General features: G+C 39.4%; 1 protein-coding gene across 1 annotated transcript in view; it reads left to right on the plus strand.

Annotated features, from left to right (window-relative positions):
* Positions 1 to 12,817, plus strand: part of LOC129841996 (NACHT, LRR and PYD domains-containing protein 3-like) — a 152,994-nt gene that overhangs the window by 106,117 nt on the left and 34,060 nt on the right.

The following is a 12,817-nucleotide window of genomic DNA, read 5'->3' on the forward strand; positions in this document are numbered from 1 at the left end:
ACTCCATAACAACCCATTTTGGGGGGAAATCTATTACAACAAAATACTTCATTAATTGTTGATTATTTTATATTGATATAAACATGCCTGCATTGGGTCTTTAAAACTAGAATCCTTAGTTGCTACATTCATTTTTGGACTTATGAATGAATGATATACTGTATACTGATTAATTCTTGAAGAATATAACTTATAAATGTCTCATGAGTTCAGTTCAACTGTCGTACTGCATCAGAACCCAAAATATAAGCTTGTTTTACTCCAATGTTTGGAAACGAACACCATAGCCTTAAAATATGGTTAAAACTGTAATTTGATTTCATGTATGGTCCTTGCATCCATAGCTCCGTCTATGAATTTAAAAACCCTACAATGGTCGCGCCCCCGCGGAATTCAAATTAACATAAAACAATCCCCATCAAAAAACGAGTTTTTTTGTTGTTGCTGCATGGGCTGCGTCTCAATACGCTGCATCTGCCGATATCGCCCTTCCGCATCTGGGGTGAAAGGTGGCAGAGCTAGAGCGGAATTTGTCAAACCATGAGAGATTCGAAAATCATTCTTCTCACAAAATCTTATGTAGCGTCTGAACGGTTTGTCCTACAACCTATTATGACCACTCTATTGAAAGATGAGAGTCTCTGGGAGAACATGATGGTGTTCTCTGTTTTCCTCTAGGATGCCCTCAAGCCTCAAGACTCATCTGAAGGTCCCCAGTACCAGTTTAAAAAATGAATGGAAGTATATATGGAGATAGTTTAGGCACTAAAATAAGGGGATAAATACATGTAAAAAGATACATGTTTCCTGATCTTTCTGATCTCTCAGATAGAGGTCAGGCACTCCAGAACGGACTTCCTTTAGATCTTGTTTTGGACTTTCTGTTATTCATGTGTTTCTATTGGCTAATAGCAGTAATGACTCTGTTATTCAATGTGTTTCTATTGGCTAATAGCAGTAATGACTATCTGTTATTCATGTGTTTCTATTGGCTAATAGCAGTAATGACTATCTGTTATTCAATGTGTTTCTATTGGCTAATAGCAGTAAAGACTATCTGTTGTTCCATGTAGTGAATCTGTTATTCAATGTGTTTCTATTGGCTAATAGCAGTAATGACTATCTGTTATTCAATGTGTTTCTATTGGCTAATAGCAGTAATGAATATCTGTTGTTCCATGTGTTTCTTTTGGCTAATAGCAGTAATGACAATCTGTTGTTCCATGTAGTGAATCTGTTATTCAGTGTGTTTCTATTGGCTAATAGCAGTAACGACAATCTGTTATTCAATGTGTTTCTATTGGCTAATAGCAGTAATGACAATCTGTTGTTCCATGTAGTGAATCTGTTATTCAGTGTGTTTCTATTGGCTAATAGCAGTAATGACAATCTGTTATTCAATGTGTTTCTATTGGCTAATAGCAGTAATGACTATCTGTTGTTCAATGTGTTTCTATTGGCTAATAGCAGTAATGACTATCTGTTATTCAATGTGTTTCTATTGGCTAATAGCAGTAATGACTATCTGTTGTTCAATGTGTTTCTATTGGCTAATAACAGTAATGACTATCTGTTATTCAGTGTGTTTCTATTGGCTAATAGCAATAATGACAATCTGTTATTCAATGTGTTTCTATTGGCTAATAGCAGTAATTACTATCTGTTATCCAATGTGTTTCTATTGGCTAATAGCAGTCATGACTATCTGTTATTCAATGTGTTTCTATTGGCTAATAGCAGTAATGACCAAATGTTATTCATGTGTTTCTATTGGCTAATAGCAGCAATGACTATCTGTTATTCAATGTTTCTATTGGCTAATAGCAGTAATGACTATCTGTTATTCAATGTGTTTCTATTGGCTAATACCAGTAATGACTATCTGTTATTCCATGTAGTGAATCTGTTATTCAGTGTGTTTCTATTGACTAATATCAGTAATGACTATATGTTATTCAATGTGTTTCTATTGGCTAATAGCAGTAATGACTATCTGTTGTTCAATGTGTTTATATTGGCTAATAGCAGTGAGGACTATCTGTTATTCAATGTGTTTCTATTGGCTAAGAGCAGTAATGACTTTCTGTTATTCATGTGTTTCTATTGGCTAATAGCAGTAATGACATTCTGTTATTCATGTGTTTCTATTGGCTAATAGCAATAATGACTATCTGTTATTCATGTATTTCTATTGGCTAATAGCAGTAATGACATTCTGTTATTCAATGTGTTTCTATTGGCTAATAGCAATAATGACAATGTTATTCAATGAGTTTCTATTGACTAATAGCAGTAATGACTAAATGTTATTCTTGTGTTTCTATTGGCTAATAGCAGTAATGACTCTGTTATTCAATGTGTTTCTATTGGCTAATAGCAGTAATGACTATCTGTTATTCAATGTGTTTCTATTGGCTAATACCAGTAATGACTATCTGTTATTCAATGTGTTTCTATTGGCTAATAGGAGTAATGACTATCTGTTATTCAATGTGTTTCTAATTGGCTAATAGCAGTAATGACTATCTGTTATTCAATGTGTTTCTATTGGCTAATAGCAGTAATGACTATCTGTTATTCAATGTGTTTCTATTGGCTAATAGCAGTAATGACTATCTGTTATTCAATGTGTTTCTATTGGCTAATAGCAGTAATGACTATCTGTTGTTCCATGTAGTGAATCTGTTATTCAGTGTGTTTCTATTGGCTAATAGCAGTAACGACAATCTGTTATTCAATGTGTTTCTATTGGCTAATAGCAGTATTGACAATCTGTTGTTCTATGTAGTGAATCTGTTATTCAGTGTGTTTCTATTGGCTAATAGCAGTAATGACAATCTGTTATTCAATGTGTTTCTATTGGCTAATAGCAGTAATGACTATCTGTTGTTCAATGTGTTTCTATTGGCTAATAGCAGTAATGACTATCTGTTATTCAATGTGTTTCTATTGGCTAATAGCAGTAATGACTATCTGTTGTTCAATGTGTTTCTATTGGCTAATAACAGTAATGACTATCTGTTATTCAGTGTGTTTCTATTGGCTAATAGGAGTAATGACTATCTGTTATTCAATGTGTTTCTATTGGCTAATAGCAGTAATGACTATCTGTTATTCAATGTGTTTCTATTGGCTAATAGCAGTAATGACTATCTGTTATTCAATGTGTTTCTATTGGCTAATAGCAGTCATGACTATCTGTTGTTCAATCTGTTTCTATTGGCTAATAGCAGTCATGACTATCTGTTATTCAATGTGTTTCTATTGGCTAATAGCAGTAATGAATATCTGTTGTTCCATGTATTTCTATTGGCTAATAGCAGTAATGACAATCTGTTGTTCCATGTGTTTCTATTGGCTAATAGCAGTAATTACAATCTGTTGTTCCATGTAGTGAATCTGTTATTCAGTGTGTTTCTATTGGCTAATAGCAGTAATGACTATCTGTTATTCAATGTGTTTCTATTGGCTAATAGCAGTAATGACTATCTGTTGTTCCGTGTTTATGGAGAATGGAGAACATTGATGGGGTGGGGGCCACAAAAAAAAACGCAACACATCATGAGGGACGGGAGTGTCTCATGGGTCTGCGTACACACATCCATACACCCCCATGGGTCGGGAGAAAACATTTTCAGATTTACAGATAATTCTACTCATGTTGCCAAGGGGACATGTTGCCATGGGGTGGAGGTAAATGTTAACAGTTTTTAATATGATAACTGATGATCAATGGGCCCCACCCTGGTTGGTAATTCAACCATGCTTACTAAAGGTTTAGCCGCTAGACTAATTGACCAATCTAAAAACATGTAGCTAACATGGGCTAATAGACTGACTGCTGATGCTCAACCACATTTACACACTGCACCATGTGTTTTCTATTATTCTAAAGGTCAACAGGAAGTTTAGATCCAGACTGAGTTCCAAAACAATGTTTATATTATTGGTCCCGGGCCGCCAGTTGCACGTCCCTGGTTTAGTGAATAGACCCCATGCACTGCTTGAGTTCACTTGAGGTGCGATCAGTTTATCTCGCCCGGCGCACCGGGGTTTCATTCTGAGAAAAGGCGTGCTGACGATTCAACCCGTGGTACACAACGCGCATAGATGAGCCGGTGAAGTTATATCGAGCGCATCTGCAGTGAGCAAAACGGACCACCGCCTTTGATCTGTCACCAGAAAGCTTTAAACTTAAAATCTGATTTAGCCTCACATTTAAATCGTTTATATGCACATTGTTGAACGTCACATTTACTTGACGAGACAGACTATTTTATTTAATGAAAGCTATAAATTGCGATGCACGTCTTCTTTCAGGAAGTGAAAGTGAGCCAGTTTCCTCAGATAATAATCACCTTAATGTGCTGTCAATCTCCTATAACAATAATACCACACCTCATATCCTTGTAGCCTATAACAATAATACCATACCTCATAGCCCTGTAGCCTATAACAATAATACCATACCTCATAGCCCTGTAGCCTATAACAATAATACCATACCTCATATCCCTGTAGTCTATAACAATAATACCCTACCTCATAGCCCTGTAGTCTATAACAATAATACCATACCTCATATCCCTGTAGTCTATATCACATCACATCTTATTGATTAGGCTAATCACTATGAATCAACAACAATGTAAATAAACCTAAAATAATCATTCTAGAAAGTTTAAATCAATATTGTATTAGCTTGGCGGATGTTTTACCCCCTAAATCATTTCTCTCTTTGTGATTATCTAACTTCTCAAAAATACTTTTCTACGTGACATTGTAAAAGAACGCTACAAACCTCTGAAACGTGTTTCTTCGACGATAACGTCCGTTACTTCCTCTACTTCCTTATACTAGTATTTCCTGTTTCAACTACTGATGGGTCGTTCGATAACGAAAGGTTGTTTTTGAACGATCTTTTTGGTGAACGTCGGTAACCGAATTGCATCGGTGAAAGAGCCGTTCATTTAGCTCCCTGGTTTCCATACAGCTACGATGTGCTTTTTTTTAGCTCAAAACAACGATTACCTTCAGATAAGTTACACAATAATTCTCTAAAGAGGGTGAATCCTTACTGCAGAAACAATAACTAGTGGGGAGAGCGCGTCATTCGTGTCAAGGCTTTGTAGTGAGTAAAAAACACCAGGTGATCTAGTAATTTAAATACTAGTTATCCACAAAAAGAAAAACGCCAACTTACTTTTTTGGCCAAAACTTTTGTATTTTCCTGATGTTATGGATTTTAGTGACGTTCCCGAATGTATTTCGTTATTTGGTCCTCAAAACTTGAACTCGAGATTTACCATTTGGAGAACGCAGCGTTTCCCGCAACCATATGATTGGGCGGGTAAGATACGCGTCATCACACTCCCTCATCTGATTGGTCGGGTAGGCGGATCTTCTGACTTTGTCCGACTGGGAAAAATCGATTTGAACAGTCCTCTTTCTTGGGCGTTGACATCGTATTTTTCTGAGTTCCCAGTTGTTGTGAACGCGGCATAAACTTTTCATATTAGCCCTTCATTTAGTTTCAATGCCCATAGCTGCACGTCACTTTTACTTGGCCGAATTGACGAGAAGGACTTTTATTTTTCAAAGACACTAGTTTACGTGATACACGTCTTTCTCCGGGAAGTGAAAGAGAGCAAAGACAATAATCACGGTCATGTGCAGTCAATCCCCCATACCCTACCTCATAGCCCTTAAAACAATCATTTACAGAAGAAAAGGCGATGTCTGTGTCTGAATGTCTGTATCGGGATAGCCTGCTCCTTTAACGACAGAACTAACAGAAAATACTGTCAGCTTGAGCCTTAAATGTCCCTGGTTAACCATTCACAATAATGTGTTTGTAAAAGTGAATTCAAATGCGGTGTAGAATGACTGTATATCCTAATAATGCATTGAAGTAATATATTTATTTTATTCAGCCTAAAGGCGAAATGTATTGGCATGATGTTGAAGTGCTGTTGTTGATGAGTTGTTGAAATGCTGAGCGCTCCTGCCAGCCTCTAGCATGTCACACATACTTCACAATTTATTTCTGAACTGGCCTTGAAATAATAATAATAATATAGGCTAAATGTCTTGTTCCTGACTGATTCAGAGTTAGTATGTTGTTTAGTAGCCAGTTGAAATGATGAAAGTCAATTGATAGTGACAGAATCCGACATTATTTCCCAGCAAAGTCCATGTTTTTGTTTCCTCACCTATAGAAGGTTGCAGCACAGCCTCTGAATGTCATAGAGACAAACCAATGATATTCTATATGCAACACAAATCCCTCTTGTTGTTAGTAGCCTAAAGTCAAATTAAAATAAACGCTGTTTATGTGAATTAAGCGTCGAATTAGCCTACTTTCAGCACACATGCGCTGTTCATCTCCACGGCTGCCGCTTCATATGTAAATTATGTAAATTAATTAAATATGGTTTATTGTTTATTTCTTTATTTCATTGAAATGAATCAGGGGAGCCCAGTTGAGACCAGTGTCTCATTTGTAATGGAGTCTTGAGGACAACAATTCCATCAATACAACAACAAAAGATTAAAAGAAACTACAAGACAGCTGTAAATACATTCAGCACCGCTTGAGTTCACATGAGGTGCGATCAGTTTATCTCGCCGGTTGTACCTGGGCTTGTATTCAGAAGAAAGGTGTGCCCGAAAACGATTGAACCAGTGGGTAACATTATGCAACGGTGCAACAGTGCGTTATATCGAGCGCACAGCAGTTAGCAAAACGGACCACCACTTTCCTGATCCGTGTCGCCAGAAAGCATTTTCAACGTTGATTTAGCCCTACATAACACCTATAACAATAATACCATACCTCATATCCCTGTAGTCTATAACAATAATACCATACCTCATATCCCTGTAGCCTATAACAATAATACCATACCTCATAGCCCTGTAGTCTATAACAATAATACCATACCTCATATCCCTGTAGTCTATAACAATAATACCCTACCTCATATCCCTGTAGTCTATAACAATAATACCCTACCTCATATCCCTGTAGTCTATAATAATAATACCATACCTCATAGCCCTGTAGTCTATAACAATAATACCATACCTCATATCCCTGTAGCCTATAACAATAATACCATACCTCATATCCCTGTAGCCTATAACAATAATACCATACCTCATAGCCCTGTAGTCTATAATAATAATACCATACCTCATAGCTCTGTAGTCTATAATAATAATACCATAACTCATAGCCCTGTAGTCTATAACAATAATACCATACCTCATATCCCTGTAGCCTATAACATCACATTGGATCATATTGATTAGGCTAATCAACACTAATCAACACCAATGTAAATAAGATGTGACTTATCATTTTGTAAAGTTGAAATCAGTATTGTACTAATCTAACAATCATTCAGACGTATTTCCTTCAAATAATCTGTCTCTCTATGAAAGCCTAACTTCTCCACAATACTTTTCTACATTAAATTATAAAAGACGCTACAAACCTCTGCTGTTTTAGTCTTCTACCCGTAAAGTCCATTTCTTCCTCTTGGTCCTTAAACATGGACTACCTGTGTTGGGACATGAGGTGGAGGGAGGAAAGAGTGAGTGGGAGAGGGGGAGGGGAGGAGAGAAGTGGAAGGAGGAGAGAGGGGGAGGGAGAAGACATGGAGAGGTGGAGGGAGGAGAGAGGGAAGGAGGGAGGGAGAGAGGGGGAGGGGAATGGAGGAGAGAGGAAGGTAGAGAGGTATCAGTGATATACTGTAAAAGTAGTGCACTATAAAGGGAAAAGGGTGTAATTTAAGGGTACGCACTCTATACACTGTGGAGTAACATAGGACCTTATAGATTATTGACATAGGATCTGTCTCACTAACACACACACCTCACCTTAACAGACTGACTACACTAGATATGTTACAGTAATGATATGCTGTGGTATATATTTAGAATATATTACAGTAAAGATATGCTGTGGTATATATTTAGAATATATTACAGTAAAGATATGCTGTGGTATATATTTAGAATATATTACAGTAAAGATATGCTGTGGTATATATTTAGAATATATTACAGTAAAGATATGCTGTGGTATATATTTAGAATATATTACAGTAAAGATATGCTGAATAAAGCTGTAATGGAACAAAATTTGGAAAAAGTCAAGGGGTCTGAATACTTTCCGAAGGCACTGATAGAGGTTCATGAGAGAGACTGAATATCAACACAACCATTCTCAGAGCCAGTTTCCACAGACACATTCTCAGTTACCCAACTAGCCAGGACTTGAACCATATCAACCATCTCTGACGTGACCTGAAAATAGCTGCGCGGCAACAGTCCTCATCCAACTTGTCAGGATACGCAGAGAAGAATTGGAGAAACTCCCCAAATATAGGTGTGCCAAGCTTGTAGCTTCATATCCAAGAACACCCAAGGCTGTAATCGCTGCCAAAGGTTCTTCAACAAAGTACTGAGTAAAGTGTCTGAATACACATGTAAATGTGATATTTCTGGGTTCTTTAAAAGTAAAATATTTTTAAAAAACAAAAACAGAACTGTTTTTGCTTTGTCATTATGGAGTATTGTTGAGGGGAATAAAAAGTAGTTTTTTTTAATAAGGCTGTAACGAATCAAAATGTGTTTAAAGTCAAGATGCTGTATCTCCATGAAGACCAACAGGTCCCTGTATCATTATTCCTAGCTTGGCAGTGGTCCAGTGGTGTCTGGACAGAGTTCTACACACACAGGGAGAGAGAGAGAGAGAGAGAGAGAGAGAGAGAGAGAGAGAGAGAGAGAGAGAGAGAGAGAGAGAGAGAGAGAGGTACACAGACACACACAGGGGGAGAGAGAGAGAGAGAGAGGGGGGGAACACAGACACACACAGGGAGAGAGAGAGAGAGAGAGGGAGGTACACAGACACACACAGGGAGAGAGAGAGAGGGGTACACAGACACACACAGGGAGAGAGAGAGAGAGAGGGGGGAACACAGACACACACAGGGAGAGAGAGAGAGAGAGAGAGAGAGAGAGAGGTACACAGACACACACAGGGAGAGAGAGAGAGAGAGAGAGAGAGGTACACAGACACACACAGGGAGAGAGAGAGAGAGAGAGAGAGAGAGGTACACAGACACACACAGGGAGAGAGAGAGAGAGAGAGAGAGAGAGAGAGAGAGGGGTACACAGACACACACAGGGAGAGAGAGAGAGAGAGAGAGGTTCACAGACACACACAGGGAGAGAGAGAGAGAGAGAGAGGTACACAGACACACACAGGGAGAGAGAGAGAGGGAGAGGGAGGTACACATGTAACAGTATAGCTTTAGTCCGTCCCCTCGCCCCGACCCGGGCGCGAACCAGGGACCCTCTGCACACAGACAACAGTCACCCACGAAGCATTGTTACCCATCACTCCACAAAAGCCACGGCCCTTGCGGAGCAAGGGGAACCACTACTTCAAGGTCTCAGAGCAAGTGACGTCACCGATTGAAACGCTATTAGCGCGCACCACCGCTAACTAGCTAGCCATTTCACATCGGTTACACACAGACACACAGGGAGAGAGAAAGGGAGATATCATTGAGGTCAACATGTTCGTAGTGACTATGTACATGTTTGGTGTCACTTCCATTTTAAATCCAGTCAATTCCCGAAAATAAACAAAATTATAATCCAAATTGTCTTAATTGAAAAGCATTGAGGAGAATTGGAATTAGAATTTCAGTCTACTTCCTGAATTGACTGGAATTTAAATGGAATTGACCCCAACCATGACAATGTATTGGTTAACCAACATTTCTCAATATATTTTTCACCGATGAATTCTCATACCCAGGGGCCATTTAAATCAAATGTTATTGGTCCATACACATATTTAACAGATGTTATTGGTCCATACACATATTTAACAGATGTTATTGGTCCATACACATATTTAACAGATGTTATTGGTCCATACACATATTCAACAGATGTTATTGGTCCATACACATATTTAACAGACGTTATTGGTCCATACACATTTTTAACAGACGTTATTGGTCCATACACATATTTAACAGATGTTAATGGTCCATACACATATTTAACAGATGTTATTGGTCCATATTTAACAGATGTTATTGGTCCATACACATATTTAACAGATGTTATTGGTCCATACACATATTTAACAGATGTTATTGGTCCATACACATATTTAACAGATGTTATTGGTCCATACACATATTTAACAGATGTTATTGGTCCATATTTAACAGATGTTATTGGTCCATACACATATTTAACAGATGTTATTGGTCCATACACATATTTAACAGATGTTATTGGTCCATATTTAACAGATGTTATTGGTCCATACACATATTTAACAGATGTTATTGGTCCATACACATATTTAACAGACGTTATTGGTCCATACACATATTTAACAGATGTTATTGGTCCATATTTAACAGATGTTATTGTGGGTGTAGTGAAAATGGTCTAAAGTTGGCAGGAAAGTGTGTGTCTGTCTGTCTGTCTGTCTGTCTGTCTGTCTGTCTGTCTGTCTGTCTGTCTGTTTGTCTTCACATATATCTATATTTCTTAATTATTTTAGATTTGTCGGTATTGTTGTGTATTGTTAGATACTACTGCACTGTTGGAGCTAGGAACACAAGTATTTAGTTTAGCAGCTGTGAAAAGGGTTGAGGGTTTGAATGGTGCATCAGAAGAGTCCATGGTGGTGGATTGGCCTACACTGCAGGATGCAGGGGTTTCCTTTCACCAGCAGGATCCTGACATTTTAAAGGTCAAGAGGGTGGACTTTGTGGCCTTTATAGCTGTGGTAATTAAGGGCACTGCCAAGGTGGAGAGAAGGTGGACTTTGTGGCCAATATATTTGTGGTAATTAAGGGCACTGCAAAGGTGGAGAGAAGGTGGACTTTGTGGCCTTTATAGCTGTGGTAATTAAGGGCACTGCCAAGGTGGAGAGAAGGTGGACTTTGTGGCCTTTATAGCTGTGGTAATTAAGGGCACTGCCAAGGTGGAGAGAAGGTGGACTTTGTGGCCAATATATTTGTGGTAATTAAGGGCACTGCAAAGGTGGAGAGAAGGTGGACTTTGTGGCCTTTATAGCTGTGGTAATTAAGGGCACTGCCAAGGTGGAGAGAAGGTGGACTTTGTGGCCAATATATTTGTGGTAATTAAGGGCACTGCAAAGGTGGAGAGAAGGTGGACTTTGTGGCCTTTATAGCTGTGGTAATTAAGGGCACTGCCAAGGTGGAGAGAAGGTGGACTTTGTGGCCTTTATAGCTGTGGTAATTAAGGGCACTGCCAAGGTGGAGAGAAGGTGGACTTTGTGGCCAATATATTTGTGGTAATTAAGGGCACTGCAAAGGTGGAGAGAAGGTGGACTTTGTGGCCTTTATAGCTGTGGTAATTAAGGGCACTGCCAAGGTGGAGAGAAGGTGGACTTTGTGGCCTTTATAGCTGTGGTAATTAAGGGCACTTCCAAGGTGGAGAGAAGGTGGACTTTGTAGCCTTTATAGCTGTGATAATTACTGGCACTGCCAAGGTGGAGAGAAGGTGGACTTTGTGGCCTTTATAGCTGTGGTAATTAAGGGCACTGCCAAGGTGGAGAGAAGGTGGACTTTGTGGCCTTTATAGCTGTGGTAATTAAGGGCACTGCCAAGGTGGAGAGAAGGTGGACTTTGTGGCCTTTATAGCTGTGGTAATTAAGGGCACTGCCAAGGTGGAGAGAAGGTGGACTTTGTGGCCTTTATAGCTGGGGTAATTAATGGCACTGCCAAGGTGGAGAGAAGGTGGACTCTGTGGCCTTTATAGCTGTGGTAATTAATGGCACTGCCAAGGTGGAGAGAAGGTGGACTTTGTGGCCTTTATAGCTGTGGTAATTAATGGCACTGCCAAGGTGGAGAGAAGGTTATACTTTGTGGCCTTTATAGCTGTGGTAATTAAGGGCACTGCCAAGTTGGAGAGAAGGTGGACTTTGTGGCCTTAATAGCTGTGGTAATTAAGGGCACTGCCATGGTGGAGAGAAGGTGGACTTTGTGGCCTTTATAGCTGTGGTAATTAAGGGCAATGCCAAGGTGGAGAGAAGGTGGACTTTGTGGCCTTTATAGCTGTGGTAATTAATGGCACTGCCAAGGTGGAGAGAAGGTGGACTTTGTGGCCTTTCTAGCTGTGGTAATTAAGGGCACTGCCAAGGTGGAGAGAAGGTGGACTTTGTGGCCTTTATAGCTGTGGTAATTAATGGAGCTGCCAAGGTGGAGAGAAGGTTATACTTTGTGGCCTTTATAGCTGTGGTAATTAAGGGCACTGCCAAGGTGGAGAGAAGGTGGACTTTGTGGCCTTTATGGCTGTGGTAATTAATGGCATTGCCAAGTTGGAGAGAAGGTGGACTTTGTGGTCTTTATAGCTGTGGTAATTAAGGGCACTGTCAAGGTGGAGAGAAGGTGGACTTTGTGGCCTTTATAGCTGTGGTAATTAATGGCACTGCCAAGGTGGAGAGAAGGTGGACTTTGTGGCCTTTCTAGCTGTGGTAATTAAGGGCACTGCCAAGGTGGAGAGAAGGTGGACTTTGTGGCCTTTATAGCTGTGGTAATTAATGGCACTGCCAAGGTGGAGAGAAGGTGGACTTTGTGGCCTTTATAGCTGTGGTAATTAATGGCATTGCCAAGGTGGAGAGAAGGTGGACTTTGTGGCCTTCATAGCTGTGGTAATTAATGGCATTGCCAAGGTGGAGAGAAGGTGGACTTTGTGGCCTTTATAGCTGTGGTAATTAATGGCACTGCCAAGGTGGAGAGTTGAATCTGTT

Source organism: Salvelinus fontinalis, unplaced genomic scaffold (assembly GCF_029448725.1).
Source record: "Salvelinus fontinalis isolate EN_2023a unplaced genomic scaffold, ASM2944872v1 scaffold_0005, whole genome shotgun sequence".
Taxonomy (NCBI): Eukaryota; Metazoa; Chordata; class Actinopteri; order Salmoniformes; family Salmonidae; genus Salvelinus; species Salvelinus fontinalis.